General features: G+C 34.2%; 1 non-coding gene across 1 annotated transcript; it reads left to right on the forward strand.

Annotated features, from left to right (window-relative positions):
• The first annotated feature begins 7,940 nt into the window (after positions 1-7,940).
• Positions 7,941-8,048, forward strand: LOC128289493 (small nucleolar RNA R71). The gene has a single exon (XR_008279141.1). It is a non-coding gene; the product is annotated as a small nucleolar RNA R71 (small nucleolar RNA).
• The last annotated feature ends 17,210 nt before the right edge of the window (positions 8,049-25,258 follow it).

Consider the following 25,258-nt stretch of genomic DNA (forward strand, 5'->3'; position numbering starts at 1 on the left):
AGAGTTTGAAGCATTTGATAAGGATTTGAATTTGTGACAACAAAGATTGCTCAAATTAATAAAAGATTATGTGCTAGTGATTGATTACACCCAGGAAAAGCGAATGTAGTCACTGATGCCTTGAGTAGAAAATCCTTGTTTGCTTTGAGAGCTATGAGTACAAGTTTGGCTTTTTCTGATGATGGTTCAATTTTGGCCTAGTTGAGGGCTAGACCGTTATTTCTTCAGCAAATTTGTGAAGCTCAGAAGAATGACAGTGAATTACAAGCCAAGAGAGCTCAGTGTGAATTGGGTTATGATTCAGATTTTTGAATCGAATCAGATGACTGCTTGATGTTTCATGATATGGTATGTGTACCGAACGATGATGAGTTGATTTGAAAAATTTTACATGAGGCACACAGTGGTTGTTTATCAGTTCATCTAGGTAGTACGAAAATGTATAATGATTTGAAGAAATTGTATTGGTGGCCAGGTTATTAAAAGGGATATTTCTAAATTTGAATCAAAGTGTTTGATTTGCCAACAAGTGAAAGCGCATCAGGTACCTTCGGGTTTACTTCAGCCAGTGATGAATCCCGAGTGGAAATGGAACGGAATCACGATGGATTTTGTGACAAGTTTGCCTCTGACTCCGAAAAAGAAAGATGTTGTTTAGGCTGTGGTTGATAGATTGATGAAATCGGCTCACTTTATATTGGTACATACCAACTACTCACTTGATAAGTTGGCTGAGTTGTATATTGCTGAACTTGTAAGATTGCACGGAGTGCCTATGTCAATTATTTCAGATAGAGATCCGAGGTTCACTTCGAGGTTTTGGAAAAAGTTGCAAGAAGCCTTGAGTACGAAATTGAATTTTAGTACCGCATTTTTTTTGCAAATCAACAGTCAATCCGAAAGGGTGATTCAAGTTCTTGAAGACACGCTCAGATGTTGTGTTTTAGAATTCAAAGATAGTTGGGAGAAATATCTACCTTTGGTCGAGTTTGCCTACAACAACAGTTTTCAATCGAGTATACAGATGACACCTTACGAAGCATTTTATGGTCGCAAATGTCGAACTCCTTTGTATTGGACCGAGCTCAGTGAGAAAAAGATTCATGGGGTTGATCTGGTTAGAGAAATCGAAGAGAAAGTGAAAGTAATCCGTGATTGTCTGAAAGCTGCTTCAGCTCAACAAAAGTCATACTCGGAATTGAAAAGAAAAGAGATTGAGTTTCAAGTGGGTGATAAAGTGTTTCTGAAAGTATCTTCGTGGAAGAAAATTCTAAGATTTTACCGAAATGGGAAGTTGAGTCCGTGTTTCATTGGGCCGTATGAGGTTATTGAAAGAATTGGACCAATGGCGTATCGGTTAGCTTTACGGCAGAGTTAGAAAGAATTCATAATGTGTTTCATGTATCAATGTTACGACAATATCGTTCCGATCCTTCACATGTGATTTCTCTGACAGAGATTGAGATTCGGCTGGATATGACTTATGATGAGGAATCGATAAAGATTTTGGCTTGGGAAGTTAAACAGTTGAGAAATAAAAGTATAGCCTTAGTGAAAGTGTTGTGGCAAAGAAATGGAGTAGAAGACGCTACGTGGGAACCAGAGGAAGCCATGAGAAAACAGTACCCAAACCTCTTTACTGGTAAGATTTTTGGGGACAAAAATCCCTAAAGGGAGGAGAGTTGTAATAGCCTGATTTTGGGTCTAGTCGGAACAGTGGTTTCGGGACCACAAATCCGACGTAGTGCAGTTCACTTTTATTATATTTTTATAGTCTACAATTTCACAGAACGATTTCATGAAAATTTCGTTCGAAAATTTCGACGTTTGGGCACTCAATTTAGTCAAAATGACTAAATTGTAAAAAAGTGCAAAAGTTGAGATCTACATGTTAGAGGTGTCCAATTGTTATGAAATTTTAAATTGGCGGTCTTTAAATGGTAATTATACCATTGGTTAAGTTGGTGGACAAAAATGGACATGGTTTGGTATATTTCTAAAGTTTTTCATTAAGGGTAATTTGGTAATTAAAATGAATTAGAAACAAAATTAAAAGCCAACTTTTGTCCATCTTCAACCCCTTGGCAGAATTTCACATGAGGAAGACATAGCTAGGATTTTTCAAGCTTCCAAGCTTGATTTTAAGTCCGTTTTAGCCCCTTTTTAATGTTTTTTTACATTTTTGAGATCCCCGTTCGGTTTAGCTATTTCCAGCATTATTTTGAGCTAGGGTTTGTGTTTAAAAATTTACCCATGGATGACATGCATGTGTTTTGATATTTTATGAAAGAATATGAAAGTTTGAGGGTGTGATAAACAACTTTTACTAAGTGATTTTTGATGAAATTGCATAAAAGGACCTATTTGTAAAAGTTGTAAAATTATGTGCAGAAAATGTGATTTAGTGAAAAATGTGAGCTGCTATAAGAGGGAATATGAATCGACTAGGCTTAAGATTTGAGAAAAATAATTGCTTTACATCTTACGAGCCTAGGGGCAAAATTGTACATATGTGAAACTTTAAGGGCAAAAATGTAATTCTGCTATAGTGTGATTTTTGGACTAAATTGAATAATGTGAGTATTAAATGCGTTAAATACATTATTATAGATCAAGAAAGACGAGGAATTAACCTTGATCGGGGAAAAGAAAAGGTTGTGGACTAAATTACAAATTCGTCATATTTTGCACCGAGGTAAGTTTGTATGTAAATAATGCATCGTTTTTACTTACGTTATCACATTTTATTATGTTTTATGAAATGTGGCTGAAAATTGAATGAAATTGAAAAGTATCGAATAGCGAGAAATTTCCCGATTGAACATTAGGAACAGAATAGGATACAAGTGACATATCACTAGTGACTCAAGTGTGGTACTATGTGATGGCCACTTTGAGAAGAGACAGCTTGGTCACAAGTGTGGTACTATGTGAAGGCCACTTTGTGAAGAAAGATAGCTTTGGTCACAAGTGTGGTACTATGTGAAGGCCACTTTGTGAAAAAGGTAGCTTTGACTACAAGGGTGGTACTATGGGCAAGCCACTGGGTATCCGTTATTATTTCGATGTGTTCAACGAGAAATGACTAGGTATAATTGAATATGACTATGTGATGAATAAGTGCATGTACATATGTGTAAACTTATGAGCAATGTGCTCGATATGTGATCGTACTTTCGTAAGATTGATATGTGTAAGAGTATGCCCAAAGATCAATCATGAGATGGTTGTAATAACATACTTGATTTACCATGTTTATTAATATAAGGCGTTGCCATTATTATTTCAGTTTCTTTTCTGTGTGTATAAATAAACTGTTTTATATTAATGTCCTGAGAATAATATGATTATTCTTAAAAGGTCCTTAGTCAAGTATTATTGTTGACTAGGACAATAATAATGCATTAAGACTAACATGTAGTTGATTGATGATAAACAGTTGTCATTGATATGGAGTGTCAGAATCAATGCATGAATATGTGTGTTAGAGAACAACATATTGGACTGACCCACTATGAGTATGTTTCTTGGATTATTATGTAATTGTCACAACATTACTCATTGTGATTAATATGTATATGATCCTCAAACTTGAGATCATCATTATCCCAACATCGTAAGTTGTATATTTTGATACAGTCAAATGTACACCATAACTGGTTGATTTATAAAGGCTGATGTTGGATATACCAAATCTATGTATAGGGATATGGTTGATCAATATAGGATAAGTCCCTCCTACATAATAGGAGTAATATCTTAGGCCACTTGATTGAGTGAGACTAGAAATGCATGGCCATGCTCAAATAAGTTGATATGAGATGTCATACTTATTTGTGTATCATAGTCTACTCAAGGTATCAAGAAACATGGGATGGACTATGCAAGTGTGAATATTCCATGACTTATGTCCATTCCAGAGATAAAAGACTTAAGGATTAATGCATAAAAGATTAATCACAAAAGGTTATGTCGAATCATGACTTCTTGTAACTTAGGTAGCAATGATGCATTGCTAGATGCCACTCATTGTTTGGAACATTAGAATCGTTCTAGTATTACTGCTAACGTTACAAGAACTTACAGGGTCACACCCTATGGTTGAAATGAATGGAATAAAACATAGTTGGTATTTTGTTTGGTTGTCACATGAATTAAATTAATTATAGAATTAATTTAATTGGGCAATCAAATATCGAACATATTATATGTACAAGGATGTTGTACACATAAGGAGAACATAATTCTATTAATATATGAATTTAGTTCAGATATAAATTTAAATAAATATAGTTTATCAAATCTTTTTATAACTAATGTAATTATAATCTTGGTTAAAACATTATTATATTTATTTATTTTAATTATGATTATTAAGTTTGGATTAAAATTTAATTCGATATATACATACCAATTATAAAGGGAGTTATATTTAGAAAGGGAGAAAAACCCTAAAGAGTGTATATATATATAAAAACCCGAAGCTTTGCTATTAGGTCTAGCAGCCGTCAAGCAAAATATCTCTGAAAATAGTTTTTGGGGATTTCTTCCATTCTTTGTCAACTGGGTGGATTGCGTAGAGGTCGGGATCATAAGGATTGTGGCTTGGATTCAAAATCAAAATAGTATTCTCATTGCCGAGGCTTCACTGTCTACTCAGATCAAAATTTTGGTAAGTTTGAAACTTTTTTACCCCGATTCATTCCTCGCACATGGATCCATGGTTTGGATCACCGGAAATTATATATATATTTTTTTCTGCTGTGCCATGGGGGTACCGGCGTTCCAACAATATGGAGTAAGTGTTACAATGAAAGTTACTACAAAGAAAACATGAAAATGTGAAATATACTAATAAAACAGTTTTGGGCAGCAGCAGTTGTGTGAGTTTAAAAAATCACCAAAAATGGAGGAAATAAAATTAGAGGTTGAATAAGATATGAAATTAAATATTGTTGAGTTTATTTTCATATAAAGGAAACGGTGTAAGCAAAAGAATTTCATATTATGAGATATTTGAATTTTTGTGAGACAGAGTCAGAATGATTTCAGAATCCCCTATTCTTATTTGAGAAAATCATTAAAATATTGTAGAAAAATAATTATAGGTTATAATTTATATTCCTAAAATAATTAATGAGTCTATTTTCAAAAAAAAAAAAGCAAACAGGAATGCCATCCGAATTATGTATATGGAGATAATTAATTTTTAGTAAAGAGGGGTCGGAACTTTCAAACAACGAAATAGGGGTGACTTTAAAGAATAAACTGTATTTATTGGCTAAAATAAAAATTCTTAAAATTTTATGGTAAGAACATGTGGGAGTATAGTTTCTAGAAAAATTATTGGATCTTAATTTGGAGTTCCATAGCTCTAGATATAAATAATTTAGTGACTATGACTCGAGTAGACAGCTTGTTTTGAACTTGAGTAAATAGTGGATCTATGTGTAGTTATGATTGTATTATTTTGAAAACATATTTTGAGGATTTATAAAAGCATGTTAATAATTTGTTTATTATTTACATACCTAATTGCTAAGATATATGCTTACTCCCCTCTCTTTTCCCTTGTTTTATAGTGTCACCAAGCTAGCTCGGGGTATAGAGATCGTCGGAGATCCATCCACACTATCATCATTCCTTTGGTATTTTGAAATTCATATTTTGAATTATGACATGTATAGAGGACTTGGTTATTTTGTTATATGTCATAATTGATTTGTCCTAAAATGTTGGCCTTTAATATTTGATAACTCATTTTGTATAAGGCCATCGATGTTGGCTAATATTAGTTAAGTTATATGTTATGACGATGCATTTTGTGAGAGGCATGAGTTGGTTGAATGAGTGTGTAATGACTAAGTATGGAAAATGTGGCATGTGAATGGTGTGTAAAGGACACAGCCTTGGACACGGGCGTATGCCCTTATTTTCAAAAAAAAAATTCCAATGTTTTCCAAAGTTCTTGGTTTAATCCCAAACTGTTTCCATAGTATGTTTTGGGCCTCGTAGATCCATATCAGGGACTTAGAGATGAAAATTGAAAAGTTTAATTTGGATTTAAAAATTATGTCTCGATTTTGTATGATTGCATGTGTATGTTCCGGTAATGCCTCGTACCCTGTTTCGGCTTCGAACACGGGTAAAGGGTGTTACAATGTTCCTCAAAACTTACTGTATCAATTGGCTTATGTAAGTCTTCATCACTGTCGAATTGTTGGGGAAAAATATGGTGAACTCCTCCATTGTTTTTTCTATAAACCCAATGGCATCACATTCATCATTAACATCAGCACATTTCAAAGTATTAAATGTATTGAAGGTAACCTGCTGATCATTTACCCTCATAGTCAGCTCGCCTTTCTGTACATCAATTAACGTCCTGCCTGTAGTAAGAAAAGGTCTTCCAAGAATAATTGGCACATCTTGGTCAGCTTCACATTATAAAATAAGAAAATATACAGGAAAGATAAATTTATCTACTCTTACTAGTACATCTTCAATTTTACCTTCTGAATGCGCGTAGGATCGATTAGCTAGTTGCAACATAATTGTAGTAGGTTTTACTTTTCCAATTCCCAACGTCCTAAAAATAGACATAGGCATTGGATTTATACTTGCTCCTAGATCACATAACGCCTTACCATCATAATGATTTCCAATTGAACATGGGATAGTGAAACTCCTTGGGTCCTTCAACTTTGGAGGTAATTTATTCATCAACACTGCTATGCACCCTTCAATGAGAGCAATAGTATCAAATTCTCCAAATCTGTGCTTCTTTGACAATAAATCTTTCATAAATTTCACATAATTGGGCATTTACTCCAAAGCTTCTACCAGCAGTATGTTGATATAGAGTTGCTTCAATACATCCAATAATCTTTTGAACTGAATATCTTGCTTAGAAATATGAAATTGCTGAGGAAAATATAGAGGTGGTCGTCCTTCAGGTTACTGATATTGTTTTGCTGTGGAATTTTTGTTGACAATATGATCTAATTTTGCCACGGCATTTTGCTGCTTACCCTTTTTAGGTGCAGTATGTTTTTCAGATGAGTCTGGATTCTTTCCCTAGTTGAGTTTGGAGTTGTCTTTTTCTATAATGGTATCTTGAACAATGCCTTCCAGTTGAGTCCTACTTCTATGAGTAATTACTTTGCAATGTTCCTTGTCTTGTGTTCTTGAATTCTCTGTATCACTTGGCAATACTCCTTGTGGCCTCGAATTCAAAGCATTTTCTATTTGTCCTACTTGATTCTTAAGAGCTCATCGAGATGCAGGTTGACTCTAAATTAAGCTACTTGATTCTAAATTACAACATCATTTTAACCATATATTCCTTCAACAAGGCTTAAATGGATGTCGAGGATGATGATGTTTGACCCTATTGAATATTTTGTCTCGGCTGAGGATGATTATAACCAGGCAGTGCATTCTATCTTATAACATTGTTTGAATTCCCCACACCTTGATTATTCCAACTAAAATTCGAATGTTGCTTCCATCCTGAATTATAGGTGTTAGAACAGGGATTACTATTCTGGTTAAAATTACCCATGTAGTACACAAATGTTAGGTTTGATGGGTATTCATCAAATATATGATCTTCACCACAATAAGCACACGATAGCTCGACTGCTTTCATCTCCTGAATTGCAGTGGGTTTCTTTATTGTTTTGATCATATTAGCCAAAGAAGATACTTGGGTTGTTAACGAAGTGATTGCATCAAGCTCAATAGTACTGATTGCTCTTTTTCCTGTCCCAACTCTTGTGGTTGGATATTGATAATCATTGTTGGCAATCTTTTCCAAAATCTTATATGCTTTCAGTATAAGATTTACCAACAAAGTACCCTTGGCAGAAGCATCAACTACCATCCTCGTATGTGCATTCAACCCATTATAGAATATCTCCATCTGAGCCTAGTATTGAAATCCATGAATCAGACATTTTCAAATTAAGTTTTTAAATCGTTCCCAAGCTTCATATAGTGTTTCATCCTCTAACTAGCGAAAAAAATGTGATGTCATTTCAAAGCTTGACATTCATATTTGGTGAGTTATACTGAAGCAAAAACCTTTGGCAATGATCATTCCATGATGCCACTGTTCCTGACAGCAAAGCATTCAACCATGCTCTTGCACGATCTCTTAAAGAATATGGAAACAATTTCAGCCGCAGTCTTTAGGAACACCCTGTTACCTAAACGAGTCACAAACCTCTATAAGAAGTCATAAATGTAGTATTAGATCTTCAGTGGGCAGTCTACCTCTGAAGTATTATTGGTTTCATCTCAAATTGTTGAGCTTGTATTTATGGTTTAACTATCCCTGGATTTAGGTCATCTAAAATTGGCACAACATGCTCTCAGATTGGTCTGTCTTAGTCATCTATCACCATACGAACAGGAGGATTAACATTCTAACCATTTAGATTATCATTGAGACCAGGATCATTCATATTCTTAGCCATTTTATGCAGTTCTTTCCACATTCTTTATAAAGTTCTTTCTATCTTTAGATCAAAAGGATATTCTTTGTTAGTAGGGATGCCTCTTCTTATGCACTAATGGCAAACCTTTAGAAATTAAATTAAACTAAGTTAAATAAAACTAATGGAGTTAAGTAAAATAACCAAAATAAATTAAACCAATTTGCCTATCCTCGACAACAACACCAAAAACTTGTCACATATGAATATGATATGCAAATTGTGCAAGTATACACGTTAGCTCAAGTAATAAAGCGGTAAGTAAGATAATCTCTATAGGGATTGGATTAGGTATAAAAGTGATCAAGTTATTATAATGAATTATGATTACTGTAATGAAAAATAAATATAAATATGCAGCAGTAATTTAGAGGGATAATAATCTGTGCTAAATGTGTACTACCTAATATTGGAAAATGCTCAGGCAAAACAAGAGTAAGAATGCAATGGAAATTACGAGAATAACTATGAGGATAATATGTAATGAACAAGTAAATAACTAAATATGTGCTGGCAAGATGCTGTGGCAAAGGATAGAGGATATACGATGTTGATTTGGAAGGTCGGGATTACTAAGAATCTACCCTTCCTATCAATAATGCTTCGGGAAAATCATACTCAATCTACTGCTTCGAAGGGTTCTAAAGTGGTCTACTTCTTTCGAGAGAAAATCCTCAAGTTACTTTGCCTCAAGTGATATTTGTCTATATGCCTTTAGCGTGGTATCTTGCATTGTTTTTTTCTTTTCATATGAACTCTGCTCTATATCTAAATTCTACTACATGTACCGATCGAGTACTTTCTCATATCATTCAATTTCAATCCAACTAATCCAACCTCTTTAGTATCAGATTGGTTTATGGCATGCTGCACATTTCTCTATGTCTAGGGATTGTACATATACAAGTTAAATATAGAAACAATTGAATGAAACAATTAATTAATTCAGACCTACGCTTCAACCATTAAATAAAGTGAAGGTTTCATCATGTAATCCTAACCCTATGAGATTTAGTTCATAGGCTAGAAAGTAAAATTCAAAACCAAAATATCATCCAACATTGTTTCATTCAAAATAATTCACGGGAGAACAAATTAAGAAATAATGGAAGAAATTTTGGAAAATGGCTTTTGCCAATCCAATCCACAATCTAGCAGCACAGTGTCCAGTGGTAGCTGAGAGGGACTTCCATTGGTTTCCTCTTTCCATCTCGACTCAGCCGCTACCCTCTACTTTTACCTATAGATCTCCCCTTTCCTTTAGGGTTTCCACATTTGGCTTTCTATCTTCCTAGGGTAAATCCAACAGCCCTTGATATCTTCTCTTCTTTTTTAGGTATATTGTTTTGGTACAAGTAGAGTTGGCCTGAGACTGGTATGTGTTGAGTGTTGACTAGGTCATATTCTTGGAAATGCCATGACATACAAGGTGGCAAACTGTCTGACATTTTACCCTGGCAAAACTTCATTCCTTTATTTCTTTCTCTGCATTCTGCACCTGCCAAACCACCAAACACAACCCTTCCACACATAATTAAAAGTACCTAGCATTTAAACACAGTCCAACCCTCTAATGTAATGATAAAAATACTAATAAATGTGCTTAAATGCCACTAAATGTACCCAAGTACAAGCAATTAGCTAGGTTTAAAGGCATGAAATATAATTCTTTTCAAGAGTTATCAATAATAACATCTATGTATCTATTTTTAGGATTCCAACTCCTGTAGCTAAGATAAACTACCTCCCCAATTTGAATTATAGGTGACATAATAGTCTCATATTATTTTCACCATTTACTCAATTTGATTCTGTAAACGATAGACAATTTGGATTACCTACTGATAGAAGCTGTCTTATTGCATTATAATTCGTTCATATAATGCAACTTAATATTATTTAAACCATAGATATTAATAAGAAAATATTTGCTTATTCATTTTGCTTTGCATACAAAAACCAAACACATGTTTATTATTATTTTTATAAATAATTAGTTCGACCATTTTAGTAAATTATGAAATATAACGAATTTACTACATTAAGGGTAGAAAAGTCCTAACACATATTTTGAGACTTTACTCTTCATGTCTCAAGACATCCTTATTGTGCCTCAAGATATGTGCCCAAAAAATTTCCTTTAGGCACATTTTGTTATTTCGATCTTGAGACATGTTCATCCTATCTCAAGACTTAAACCTAGAAATACAAAAAAAAGAGAGTGACATTTCAAGTTATGCAATCTTGCTTGGATCTTAGCATGTTTAACATAACATTAAAGTTGTACAACCAAGATTGTCATATCAAATTAAGTCTAAAACATACAATTCAATGAAAAAAAACTCACTAAAGAAAAATTTAGCCCTGTCACCAAAATAAAAGACTAACGAAACATGCATACCATTAATTCTCAATATAAAGTCATAGAAATAAGTAACAGAAGTTACTAAAAGGGTATTAATATCATGCAACATAATAGAAAATAACCAAAGACAACACATAACATCAAAATAAGTTTTACTATGGCAATTTTAAGGCGTAATACTTACCAAATTTACTAAACAACTTATAAAACTTTACCAAAACCAATGGCTACTGAGAATTCAAAATCTGATGCAACTTAAACACATGAACTACTCATTAGTCACCTATAACATGTGCATGGAACAAAAATCCACACACTGAGCTTTTTCATTAAGCACAATGGTTCAAATTTCCAATAAACCTTATGAATAAGCTAAATTGTAAGCACACAAAACAAATAGCAATTTACAATATCATAATAACATTAAACATAATAAAAAAGGCCATTTAAAACATTGTATCATCAAGCATACACATTAAAACCATAATTGTAACATACATAGTTGCATTGTAATTATGTGCCTTTTGGTGTGTTTGGTGGCTTGGCACTATGTAACCTTTGGTATGTTAGGAGGGATGGTATACTACTTAACAATATGTGCTTTTTGGTGGAGTGGAGGATTCTTATGTATTCTACTAAGGGTTAAATATTATAAGAAGAAAGAAAATGTAAAGTAAAAGAATAATGAACCCGATATGGATAATGTCATAAACTCTAAAGGCCACATGTTGTAAGATAAGAAAAGCAAAATATATGAAAACATTGATTCAAATGTGAAACATGATATGAACTCTAGGGGTTAAGAATGACTTGGTGTAATACCATTTTAAACATAAGTCAATATTAGAGGATATAGAAGTAAGTAAATGAAGAATAAATTTTACAGGTTAATTTAATTAAAAAGGAATTTGAATTGTTTCCGTTATAATTTTTTTTATAATGAGAAACAATCCCTTACAAGCCTTCAAGGTAAGTTGAGTACCTTCCTTAATTACTTACTAAGCATTTATACCTAAGACGCTGTTATTTCTTGTGCATAGATTTGATTAGAGATCATATGTAAGTTGAGTACGTTTTGAAAATTTCCTTCACCTTTACCTAGTTCACGAGTATGTATTGATAATTAGTTCTTGACTCCTATAGCATGGGATGTACATAAGTTGAGTTTTGTTTAATAACAAGGTTGTAGAATTTATTCTAATCTTGATAAATGATACGCTATAATTTGTACTTAAAAGTGTTATATGTGTTTTTATGAAAGAATATGAGTTCTATGAGTCATTTGAATGTGTTTCAAATTATTTGAAACCTATTAGTACAATATGGTGCTGATTGAGGATGTTTGTAAGTGTTTTTGGCATAAATTTCACTTCAAGGGACCAGGGTTTGATACCCTTTCTCTTGGTATCGGTACCCAAGTTGGCAAAATATAAAAAATATAGTATAGGGACGTATGTATCGGTACCTTGGCCTTTGGATTGTACCCCTACACTATTTTAGCCATTTTGAGCTCCTCGTAACTCGTACTTGACGTTAGACACCCCAAATCAAAAAAGTTTCTAAATGGTTTTAAGATGATTTTAAAGGCTTGTAATTATTTTGAAAAATATATAAAATTCTATTTAAATTGTTTAAAGTTTTAGTTTTTAGTAAAACTCTTATTTCTCTCAATTTGAGCAATTTTAGTTTTAAGTTGAAATTTGAACACTCATTTAATGAAGTGGTAATTTCCATATAGGTTTTCAAATACTAAAAATGGTTTATAATTGTAAATGAAACTCCCTAAACTTTCCAAATTTATTTATTGGTCAAAATCTGAAAGTGCTCCAACAGCACCTTCCATTTGTACTGTACGTTGGGACGAGTAAGGGTTGTAATATTTAGTTGTATTAGAGCTAAAGTTTAGTTTATTCTAATACTAAACAAAGTATGTGAGTCAAATCTAGATGTACATGCCATATAGGAGAGTAAAGGTGATGAGATTCTATGACTCGATATTGTCAAAAGTGACAAAATCACTATCGATTTGGTAGTGACTATTAAGTGATTTGAGATTTGTGTTAGAAATGAATAGAAATCATGAAGTAGATGAAAATGAAAAGTTTTATGGGACTAGATCCCCTAGGTATTCACATATGGATGGCTATGTAGAAACACAGTTTGAGTCAACCAAACCTTTAATACCTCTTAGAGGAAGTAATAGTCCAAATGTGATTTGGGAAATTAATTAGATAGAGTAACTTATTGATTGATTTTATGTGATGTAGATAAAGTAAGAATAAATTTAGATTTGTTATAGGTGACTTTATTACGACCAACCAAGAATAAGTGGAAATATGTATAATTGAAATGGAGAGAATGTATATATATATAGAATTGTTAAAATACATGGTGAGACGGATAGGTTTTGAAATGAGAACGCAAAAAGTTTAAGACTTCAATTGTGGAATTTCCTTAAGTGGAATTATATTTTTATGAAGGAGGTAAATACCGAATCATTGTAGTTAGTATAAGCTTCTGTTGACTGGGAGGCCTTAATCTAGTCCATTACTAGTTGGTCTAGAGGATTTTAATTTATTTTGGGCTTGGATACCTACGAGTAACCATTGATTGCCTCCTGTAAAGACCTTGAAGGATCAAAATCAAAAACTTGGTCAATGGGGGAAAGTTAATTAAGTAAATGATAGTATGTAAGTAGAAACTAGGTTCGCCAAAAGACTAGCATGTGTGAACCTAGGTTCACTTGTGTCATGTATGAGTTTTAACATATTGTTAGTGACTTGTGTATGTTTGTGATATTGCGAACCTGACAGAACTGGCTACAAGCAAAGTTAAGGAAAGGCGAAGCTTTTTTAAAGCTTTCAACAAACTGGTAAGTGTTTAGGGATCACCACATGTATGTGTGAACCATAGTGTTAATTAGGACCTTAGGGCTTTATCCTAATTTTTGAGAGTAAGCCTTCTTCATAACTCTATTTTATGATTGTGTTTAAATATGTGTTTTTATGAATAGTGGTATGTGAGCTCAATACTGTGAGCTAGTTATGAAGAATGTTTAAGTAAATGTTTTGACACTATAATCTTCTATAACCGTTGGATATAATGGCATGCCATAGGATTGTGAGTACTCACCTTTTTGTTTTGCGATTTGGGTGAGAGGCCCTACGACAGGTATGAGAGATAAGGGAATGATGAGCTAAGCTCTATTCAAAGAGATATGTTGGTGTGTTTGTAACAACCCGTTTTTAGTCAAATCAGAATAGTGGTTTTGAGACCACAAATTCAAGGTAAAAATATTTATTTTATTATTATTTTAATGTTTACAGTATGATAGAATAATTGTGTGAAAATTTCGTGAAGAAATTTTACTGTTTGATTGGTTAATTTGATAAAAAGGACTAAATCGCGTAAAGTGTAAAAGTGGAGTTCTATAGATAAAAGTATATAATGGCTATGGAATTAAATAGTTAAAGTCCTTAAGTGGTAATTATACCATTATTAAAATAAGTGGACAATTATGGACAACCATTAAGTGATTTTATGTTTTAATATTAAGGTTAATTTGGTAATTGGTAAATAATTGTTAATTACATAAAACAAATCAAAATTATAATGCTTCATTCTTCTAGCCGAAAGTATTGAAACAAAATCACCATGGAAGTAGCTTGAAGCATTCTTCCATTTATCCTTGTGCATGTAAGTCCAATTTTGTCCCGTTTTTAATGATTTTAACATTTTTGAGATCGTTGCAACTAGGTCTAGCTAACCCAGGGACTAATTTGCTTAACAGTTAAAGATCTTGAATGTTTCCATTGATGAATAAGCATGTATTTTGAAATTTCTTGATAGATTATGAATGCTTGTTGATATACATACAAGTTTTGTTAAGTGATTTTTAATGAAAATGCAAATTAGGGGATAAATTATGAAATGTGTAAATTTAGGGGTTAAAATGTTAAATAAATGAAAATTTTGGGCTTCTATAAGCATGATAAATATTCGGCTAGGCTTGGGTTGTGATGAAATTGAATGAATTTTTGTTTACGAGCCTAGGGACTAAATTGTAAAATTATTGAAATATTAGGGGCAAAAGTGTAAATGTGCTTTAATGAGTGTTTCAGATTAAATTGAATAGAGAGATAATTGAATAAGCTGAATTTGATATTATATAGATCAAGAAAAGTGAAATACGAGCTTAGATCGGGGAAAGAACAAAGTCTCGGATTAGTTGACCCATGTTGTCATTTTTACGTCCGAGGTAAGTTTGTATGTAATAAGCATTGTTATGATTATGTTTTAAATGCTTTGATATTATATGAATTGTGAATTTGACTCTACGGATACATTCGACGATTCGACATTCGAAATCCCTATTGAACCTTAGGAATAGATTAGGATACTAATGACATGTCATTAGGGGATACATTGATTTGGCTTGGGGCCATGATATTAGCTTTTTGGTTTCTAGTTACAAAGATTTGTCTTCCGGCCATGATATCAAAACTTTGGGTGTGAGTTTCATTGGTTTGGCTTCGGGCCATGATATTAGCACTTCGGGTGCGTGATACATATGAGTTGGCTTTGGGCCATGATATGAGCACTTAGTGTGCGAGATTCTTGAGTATCTGACTTTTATTCCTAATGGTTCAATGGGTATATTGAAGATGTGAATCGGTGAGAAATAGATATATATTGGTACATGTATGTACGAAAAACTATTCAATCAACGAGTTAAAGGAAGTTGAGAACTTATAATTAATTATGTGGTTAAATTCTATGTTAACTACGTGATTAATGTTTCAATGCAATTTATGTCATTTATTTTGAAATGTAAATGAATGGTGATATTTATTTCTTATTATCATACGAGCTTACTAAGCTATAATATAACATCCCAAATTTAGCTCCATAAAATTTAGAAATAAATCAAAAATAGGGAATTGACCTAATGGTTAGTCATTAAATATGAAAGCTTGAAGGCTAGTTAGAGGTCCCAAGTTCAGGTCTCAACTTTTACAAAATAAATTAATTTTTTTGCAAATTCCCTCATTTTTTTATGTGTTGGCATCCAAGTTTAGTAAACCTAGGTATAAATACAATTTTTTATCAAAATAATCAGGTTTTTAATCCATTTTCTTCTACCTTAGCCGTCCCTAACCCCCTCTATTCAACTCTATTTTTTTCTTTTCCCTTTTTCCTCCATTGCTGTCTTTGCCTACACCTCCGCTTTTATCACCATCTTCTTCTTCCTTTTGCATCAAGATTGTGCACCATCTCCTTTCCTATATTAATGCAATTTTCCCCCAATCAAATTAGCCCTAAATCTAAAATTTTGAACTCTAAGATTTATCCCAAACATCGTGTAACGCCTCAAAAATCCTGAACTTTATTTTTCTCAATTTTGATAAAAGGTGTGGTTAATATTCCTAGTCAAGTGTTATTTATGTGATAATAGTCTGTGGTTAAGTTTTGAGTTCGAACTTTAGGGTGAAGGAAATTATAGTTTAATAATTAAAAGAACCTTGATGGTAAGTAGTTTGGTTTTTAAATAAATGAAGGAGGGATTGGGCACAAGGAGCCTTGTGTTGGAGTGGCAAGTAACGTCACATGTGGGGCTTAGAGGTGGCATCACATGCATGGCAAGGAGGTTTGGGGTTTGAATCCCTCCTTGCTCATAAAAAAGATCTATTTTTGCTTAATAAATGGCCAGTAGTGGCATTAGATGTGAACTCTGAAGGGAGTGATCAGAGGAGAAATTTAAGGAAAGGATTAAGGAGTTATTAGGGAGAAAATTTAGAAGATGAGGGGTATAGAGAAGTGGAGCTAAATTGGGAATTTGGGGATAGGCAAATTTGGCTATAGTACATATAGGTGCCGATTTTGGGGATTCTAGGCTAATGCCGAATTCTCCCTTTCTATTTTACCAAAAACACTTTTCTCTCCAAATAACTAAAAGTCAAAATCCCTTATCCCTTCTCTTTTATTTTGTACCGATTTCTTCCCTTCCTTTCTCATCAAACTCTTTTCTTTCTTGCTCCTAGTTACTTTCTCTAAAGCCGAATATCTTTTGGACAAAATCTTGTTGTGCCGTCACTTTTTCTTCGACGTTGGCCGATCGATTCTTGTATAAGTGCTTTACTTTATTTTAGTTGGTCTTCCTAGTACCGATTTCTTCTCTCCCTCACTCTTTCTAAATCAATTTTGGTAGGGGATTAGTATTGAATCTCGGATTTTAGATCTTTGTCGAATTGCTCCTTAGGCGTTTTAGGGTTTTGGGTAAGTTTTCCTCTTTCATTGGTCAAGGTTGGCCGAATGGTCATGGACGATTTAAGAGTGACTTAAGATGATTGCGAGTCACTTGTTGTTTAGTTTTTAATGATTAAGATTGATGTAGATTTAAGAAATACTCGTGATTAGTGATCAAGGAAAGGTTGTTAAGGCTTGTCGTTCAAGGTAAGGCAAAGGTGAGATTTTTGATTTTTGGTGATCGTATTTGATAAGTGTGTGATTAATCGTTGAGTGAAATTGTTTGTAGGTTCGTGGCTAAGGAGATCGTCGCACTTCTTAGTACCAGGTGTGTACATACACTGTACACACACAGTAAACTGAAAAATCCCAAAATACCGAAAAGCTAAAATGCTGAAAAGCCAGAAGTTTGGCTACAGTAGTCTTGCGTATGTGCAAACACTCGTAAGGGGAGAAACTGATAGGTTATCAGAGGTCCCATAGGCAATTCCATGGACTTGGGCCGTGTATTGGCCAACCGGGCCAGAATGGGCTAAATGGGTCAATGGGTTGTAGGGCCCATAATAGGCAAAATTGACAATTTGATACTATGTAATTAAAAATCATATGATTGCATGACTGTGGATGTGATTGGGCCTAATGGGCCATATGAATGTGATTGGGGCTGGTGGGCCATATGAATGAGATTGGGCTTAAAGGGGCCGAATGAATAATTGTGGATCTGTTACTGTTTAGTAAGGGGTTGTGAACCTAGTTTTTGGTAACTACTCAATCAGACATAAAACTTAAGTAATTAATTAATTGCAACCATGGTTGAGTCATAAGGTTAAGGTGTGGCAATGGGTATATACATGTCTAGGATTGGATCTAGAGAGAGCTTGGTACCTAAGCGATCTTAATGACTCACCTCCTCTTCTCTGGAATCCTACCTGATGCATAGTATCTGTTCACTTTAACCGACGAGGACTTGTTAACGGGCCAAGGTAGGTAATAAACCCATAATAAAGAGAAATTACAAAAATGCCTCTAAGGGCGAAAATGACTAAAATACCCCTACATATGGAATGTAAGATTTATGGATGTTACATGTATTCCTGCTGCATTCATACAACAGTCTGAATAGGTTGCATATGGGTTGGGATTTATGGAACGGAGGAAGAATATGAGGATCGCATGGTTATTTGACGACCCTGGATCTACCGGTGGCTTTTTAAGCCCAATATATAAGTAGCAGCTTATTGCAACGTTAGGTAGTACTGCAACAGGGCTACCATTGGAGTGTATCGGATGGGTGGGTCGATATTTATATCCTCACATAGTATGTATCAGGGGATGGAGATGGTGTGTAACGGTTGGATTGGTAGGATTTTGGCATATTTGATTGCTTTACATCTGTGTTGATATTAAATTGGGCTCAAGCCCAAAAAGACTTGCTATTGCATGCTTTACTATTTTCCGAGGGTTGTACACTGAGTTTTCGAAAACTCACCCCCCTCTTTTATTTTTCTCAGGTTATCCTTAGTAGGTGGTTCGATGGTTAGAGGGACTCTGAGGTGGCCAGCGAGCAAGACGACTTGGACCTATTTTCATAAGCATATAATTTCTAGTATTTTAAGTTATTTCAGTCCGGATTGTAATAAGACCAATTCACTAGATATTATTTCATTGTCATTATTATGCTTTGAAACTAAATAAAAACTGAATGTTACTTAAATTTTCTCTTTTGAAGGGTTTTCAATGAAAATAAGGTTTTCGATAAAACACTTCAATGTGACACGCTAGATCCGGCCATAACGTCCGGGCCGGGTTTGTGGTTTTTACATTTGGTGGCATCAGAGCCAAGTTTTAAAACTTGGGCTGTGAAGTAGGCCTTATTATTTGGGTTTTATTAAAAAAATTTGGATCACAATGTTTTGGAAAAAATTCTTTCTGTGTGGCACACCGAGTCTCTAACGTCGAACCAAGTAAGTTCCTTTATTATGAAGCTTGTTTAATTTGATATACTGGAGATTGTTAGTGGGCTACTTTAGATGATTGTACTGAGGTTTTTAGTTGGGGTGAAACTGAAGCCCGTAGGACCTTGAAACTGTAGAGGATTTACAAAAACAACTTTCTTTTTAATACTATCATAAAACATCAGCTTAATTATTGAAACTAACTAAAACTTCATAAAATTTCTAACCCAGATAATATGTGAATCAACGATGATTGCTAGAAGAGGTGCAAAAGGCCGTGGCCGAGGCTGTAGAAGTGTTAGGGCTGGATCGTCAACATCAGGCCATATGCCCAATGTTGGAGTAGGAGAGGCTTCAGCCTCACCTGTGGCTGAGACTGGACCATACGATCAGGCCGCAGGGAATGATGCATTGTCCCAGGCAATACTGAGGATTTTGGAAAGGGTCGCAGGGTCCAATAATGGCAAGGGAAATCGGGGGTCAATTTCGGAGTGACTTCGATCAAATGGGGCTGAGATCTTTAAGGGCGTGGCTGGTGTGGCTCCTAACGTGGTTGAATACTGGTTGGAGGCCACTGAAAGGATAATGGAGGACTCTATTCACCTGAATAAAAGTTGAAAGGGGCAGTATCACTATTTAGGGAAGAAGCTTACTAGTGGTGGCTGACAATGAAAGTGGGCACCCAACCTAAGGAGGTCACTCAGGAGTTCTTCAAAACTGTGTTTCAAGGGAAGTATGTGGGTGTGAGTTTTTTGGATGCTAGAAGGAAGGAGTTTCTGAACTTAACTCAGGGGAGGAAATCTGTGGCGGAGTATGAGACAGAATTTCTACGCCTTAGTAGGTATGTAAGAGTTATGGTGGCAACGGGCTATGAGCATTGTGTTAGGTTTGAGAATGGTCTTAGGGATAGCCTCAGAGTATGGATAGCTCCACAAAGGGAGTGAGTTTTCTCGGAGTTGGTAGAGAAAGCAAATATAGCAGAGGAGGTGAAGCGCACTGAGCGCCTACATCGGGAAAAAGTAACGGGTAAGAATAAAATGGAGGTTGAGACTTCTGGTGTTGGACAGAGGCCTAAGGCTAGGGCCAGAGTTAACGGGTCAGGTAGAACAGCCCCCCTACTGTTAATCCAGGGGTGCCACCTTGTGCTGATTGTGGGAAAGGTCATGTAGGCGAGTGTTGGAAGAGGACAGGAACTTGTCTAGCTTGTGGATCTATGAAGCATAGGATTAAGAGTTGCCCTAGAATGCTAGGTCAAGTGCCAGTCATGGGCCGAGGTAGTGTTCAGCCACCAAGAGGTGGTCAGCTACCGCCATGGGGCCGTGGGCAGGCCAGGGGCGGTAATGGCAATGGACGTGGACGTGGAGCTGTAATACCCCGAAAATCTTTACAGTAATATATTATCCTTGATATAATAAAATAAGGAAATAAAGTGATAAAAAGGGAAGTTTTGAGTTATGGCAACATTGGGGAGTAAATTATGATATCTTGATTGAGGAAAGGACTAAATTGTAAAAGTCAGAAAAGTTTTGTTGCCTAAGAGTAAATACTCAAGACTTAAGGGGTTAAAGTGTAAATATGAAAAGTTGTAGGACCAATAGTGTAAATATTTTAAGGGTAGAATGATCTAGAAACTAAGGAAAATGGATAAATTAGGACCAAATTGAATAAGTGAAGAACTATGAAGGACTAAATTGCAAATTTACCAAATTAAATGATGACTCAAGGATGGAATTCTAAAAGATCATGAAGGGCAAAATGGTCAATTAGTAAGAGAGAGAATTCTAGAATGTAATGATTATGTTGATGATATTTTAAATTAATTAATTAGATAAATATTATTTTATTAATATTTTATGAAATATTTAATATTATTTTTTATTTAGTATATAAGGAAAGAAAGATGAAGAATTTTCATCATCTTTCCTTTCCATGCAAACCAACGTGAGAAAGAGTAAGAAGAAAAGAAGTTTTCTTTCTTTACAATTTAGTCCTTTCACCAAAAATTCATTATTCTCACCTAAAAATTGAAAAAATTTCCATAGCCATCAAGGGAGAAAGATAGCAAGGAGATGATGGGGAGCAAGAATATCAAGTTGGATTCAAGAAATAGAAGCTGGAGGAGAGAGAAAAATCAAGTTAAAGATTGAAGTTAATAAGAAAAGGTAAGAACATTAAGATTTCAATATATTTTTAAGTCTAATATTGTGGAAAAAGCATGGAATTGATGTTAATGTAGAGTTTTCTTTTATATGGTTCCATGTTTTTGATATATTAGTAAAGGGAAATGAGAGAAGATAATGGGAAATATCGTAGAAAATGGAAATAGGAGTGTTATAAACTTGGTAATCAATATGTTGCACTAAAGTAGTTTTAGACAGTAGTAATAGGCTAACTTTGAAAAATCACCAAAAATGATAGAAATTGAATTAGAAGCTAAGGGTGATATGTAATTAAAGCTTATTGAGTCTATTTTATATAAAATAAATAAAGAAAGTAAATTAATTTTGTATTCTGAGATATTTATATTTTTGTGAGACTGGTTCAGAATGATTTCAAGATCCCTTGTTCTGAATTGGAAAAATCACTAAAAATTATACAAAAATAATTTTGTTACTTACTTTATATGGTTAAATTCCTTAATGAGTCTATTTTTATAACAAACAAATTATAACATCATTTGAATTCTGTTTAAAGAGATAATTAAACTTTAGTGAAGAGTGGTCAGAACTATCAACTAGAAAAATAGGGGAGATTTTAATGAATAAACTGTACTAATTGGATAAACCAAAAATTATGAAAATTTTATGGTAATAAGACATGTGAGTGTAGTTTCAGGAAAAATTAACGAATCTTAATTTCGAGTTCTGTAACTTAATATATAAATAATTTAGTGACTATGATGCAAATGGACAGTTTTGAATGTACATATAAGTAAATAGTGAAATTATTGATAATGTTACTTGTTGCATGTTATATAAATTAAGGATGTGGAATGGAGAGGAGGAGGAGGAAAATATGTATGAATATTCATCTAGCATGGCTAATTTGCATGTTTTAGGCTTAGGGACTAAATTGAATAAAAGTAAAACTTTATGGGCAATTTTGTAAAAATGTCAGAAATGACTAAATTGCATGAAATAGATTATTTTATTATTTAAATTACAAAATTTAATGAAATTATCAGTTCAGTTCAAGATCGAGGGAAAACATGTTTCAGGGATTAAATTGAAAAGTGTTGAAATTGTGGAAAATTTTGATATTTTATAGAATTCATGGACTGTTATCGATATGTATGATAATAATAGCTGGAAATAAGGATTAAATTGCAAGAATTTTATTTTCTCGACCCTAAGGATGAAATCATCATTAATTAAAGTTTAGGGCAAAATGGTAATTTTGCGGAGCATTAATTAAATGCATTAGAATATGAAATGAATGAAAATGATGATCAAATTTATTTATAAAGATCCGGACGACACAAATACGAGACTTGATCATGGTAAAGAAAATATATCAGAATAATGAAATCATAAACACGAACAATCAATGAGGTAAGTTTGTGTAACTTGAATTGTATTTTTAAACACTTGAAAAATGTGGTTATGTAATGAAAATATGATTTGAATATTCAATTTATGATAATTGATGAAATATTGGTAAATACTCGATATAACTTGAAAATAAATCCTGTTGAATGGAAGGAAAATTCGATGGATCTCGAAAAGGAATTGACGGTAAAAGGATCTAGCCAGACGGGTGATCCTATCTTGATATAGCCCTCCCAAGAATATGTGTAAAATGGATTTAGCAGGACAGTAATCTGAATTAGGATCTGAAATTAGCTCGATGGTAATTGAGATCAAGCTCATTAGAGTAATTGTCGTTGCGAGGATTTAGCCCGACTGGTAATCCCGACAATACTTATGAGTTTATATTCTGAGGATTTAGCACGGTGGTAATCCCACTGTAATAATGAGGTTCGCAGGAGTGTGCTCTCTGATAGAAAATGTGTAAGACCATGGTTGAAAGATACCATAGCAACCTGATATGAAACATGTAAGACCATGGTTGAAAGATACCATGGCAACCTGATATGAAAAGTGTAAGACCATGGTTGAAAGATACCATGGCAACGTGACATGAAATGTGTAAGACCATGGTTGAAAGATACCATGGCAACGTGACGGGAAATGAATAAGACCATGGTTGAATGATACCATGGCAACATGATGAAAATGAGTAAGACCATAGTTGAAAGACACTATGGCATCATGTCGAAGATAAATAAGATCGTGGAAGAGAAACACCAAGATATCATTGAACAACTAATATTCGGTAATATAACAAATGGTTAAATGAATTGGTTATACAAAATGGTAATGTGAAATGTTTACGAGAATTGGTCATATGGAAATAAATGTACAAAATAGTTGTATGAAATAATTTATAAGATAGATAAATGAAATAAGTATAGGTACATGGAATTTAAATTATGTTAAGTTTAATACGAACCATTACCGAAATAAATATACCTAAGATATAAGGAAATGATGGTGCATGAAATGTTGATATAATGAAATGAATGATATATATTATTAAAAAACGGTAAGAGAATGATATGTATCATGACATGTACATATGAGATTATCTTTATATGTTAACATAAGGAAAATATGTAAGTTAAGACAAGTATTAAATTCAAATATGACATATTGAGGAAATAAGAATTTATATGAAATATGTGTAAGTACACTAACAAGTGTTGTTGTTGATGCTTAGGCAAGTGCCAAGCCATTGATTGAATGGTAATATATTTATTGATGCATTGAATTAATAAGTATTTAAGTGAAATTTTTTTTAGTGATTTGCAAGTGATAGTAATGCTCCGAAACCCTATTCTGGCAGCGGATACGGGTTAGGGGCGTTACAGGAGCTCCAGGTGAAAATGCAGGCCATGCTGAGGTGAGGCAGCCAGCTTTGGTTTATGCTGCTCATCACCGAGAAGACGGGGATGCCTTAGATGTGATAACAGGTATGTTCTTTATACATGAGTTACCTTACACTGCATTGATTGATATTGGACCAACACATTCATATGTTGCATGCAATATGACTAAACCTTTGGGTGATATGTTTGAAATTACTACGAATAAGATTACTGTGATAAATCCGTTAGGCCAGTCAGTGGGAGTGAATAAGTTGTTTAGGGAGGTACCTTTAGTGGTTCAAGGGGTTACCTTTTTAGCGGATTTGATGGAACTATCGTTTAGCGAGTTTGATTTAATCTTGGGTATGGATTAGCTGGTGAAGCACCATGCAATCTTGGATTGCATTGCAAAGTGAATGGTGTTAAGAACGGCGGAGGATAAGGAGGTGGTGGTGATTGGTGAACGCCAAAATTATCTGTCGAATGTGATTTCGGCATTAAGGGCTGAGAAGTTGGTATGAAAGGGATACAAAGCCCATTTAGCTTATACTAGCGATACGGAGGCTAAGAGCCCTACTGTTAAGGAGTTGAGAATAGTTAGGGAATTTCCTGATGCTTTTCCTAAGGAGCTGCTAGGGTTGCCGTCCAACAGAGAAGTGGAATTTAGAATTGAAGTTGTTACCTGGTACAGCTCTGGTGTCCATTACCCTTTATCAGATGGCACAGAAGGAGTCAGTAGAACTTAAGGCACAGATTTAGGAATTATTGGATCGAGGATTCATCTGACCAAGTGTGTCTCCGTGGGGAGCACCGGTGTTATTCGTAAAGAAGAAAGATGGGAAGTTACGAATGTGCATCGACTACCGCCAGTTAAATTAATTAACTATTAAAAACAAGTACCCTCTGTCGAGAATCGATGATCTTTTTGATCAGTTTAGAGAAGCTTCCATTTTCTCGAAGATTGATCTACATTTGGGGTATCACCAATTGAGGGTTAAGGAGGCGGATGTTTATAAGACAGCTTTCAGAACTCGTTATGGGCACTTCGAGTTCTTGGTGATGCCATTCGGGTTGACGAACGCACCTGTTGCTTTCATGAATCTCATGAATCGGGTCTTCCAACCCTACTTGGATCTGTTCGTGGTGGTTTTTATAGATGACATCTTAGTGTACTCAGGAAATGAGGATGAGCATGATGCACACTTAAGGATTGTGTTGCAAAATTTGAGGGAGAAGCAACTGTATGCCAAATTCAGTAAGTGCGGAT

This window comes from Gossypium arboreum, chromosome 2, assembly GCF_025698485.1.
Source record: "Gossypium arboreum isolate Shixiya-1 chromosome 2, ASM2569848v2, whole genome shotgun sequence".
NCBI lineage: Eukaryota > Viridiplantae > Streptophyta > Magnoliopsida > Malvales > Malvaceae > Gossypium > Gossypium arboreum.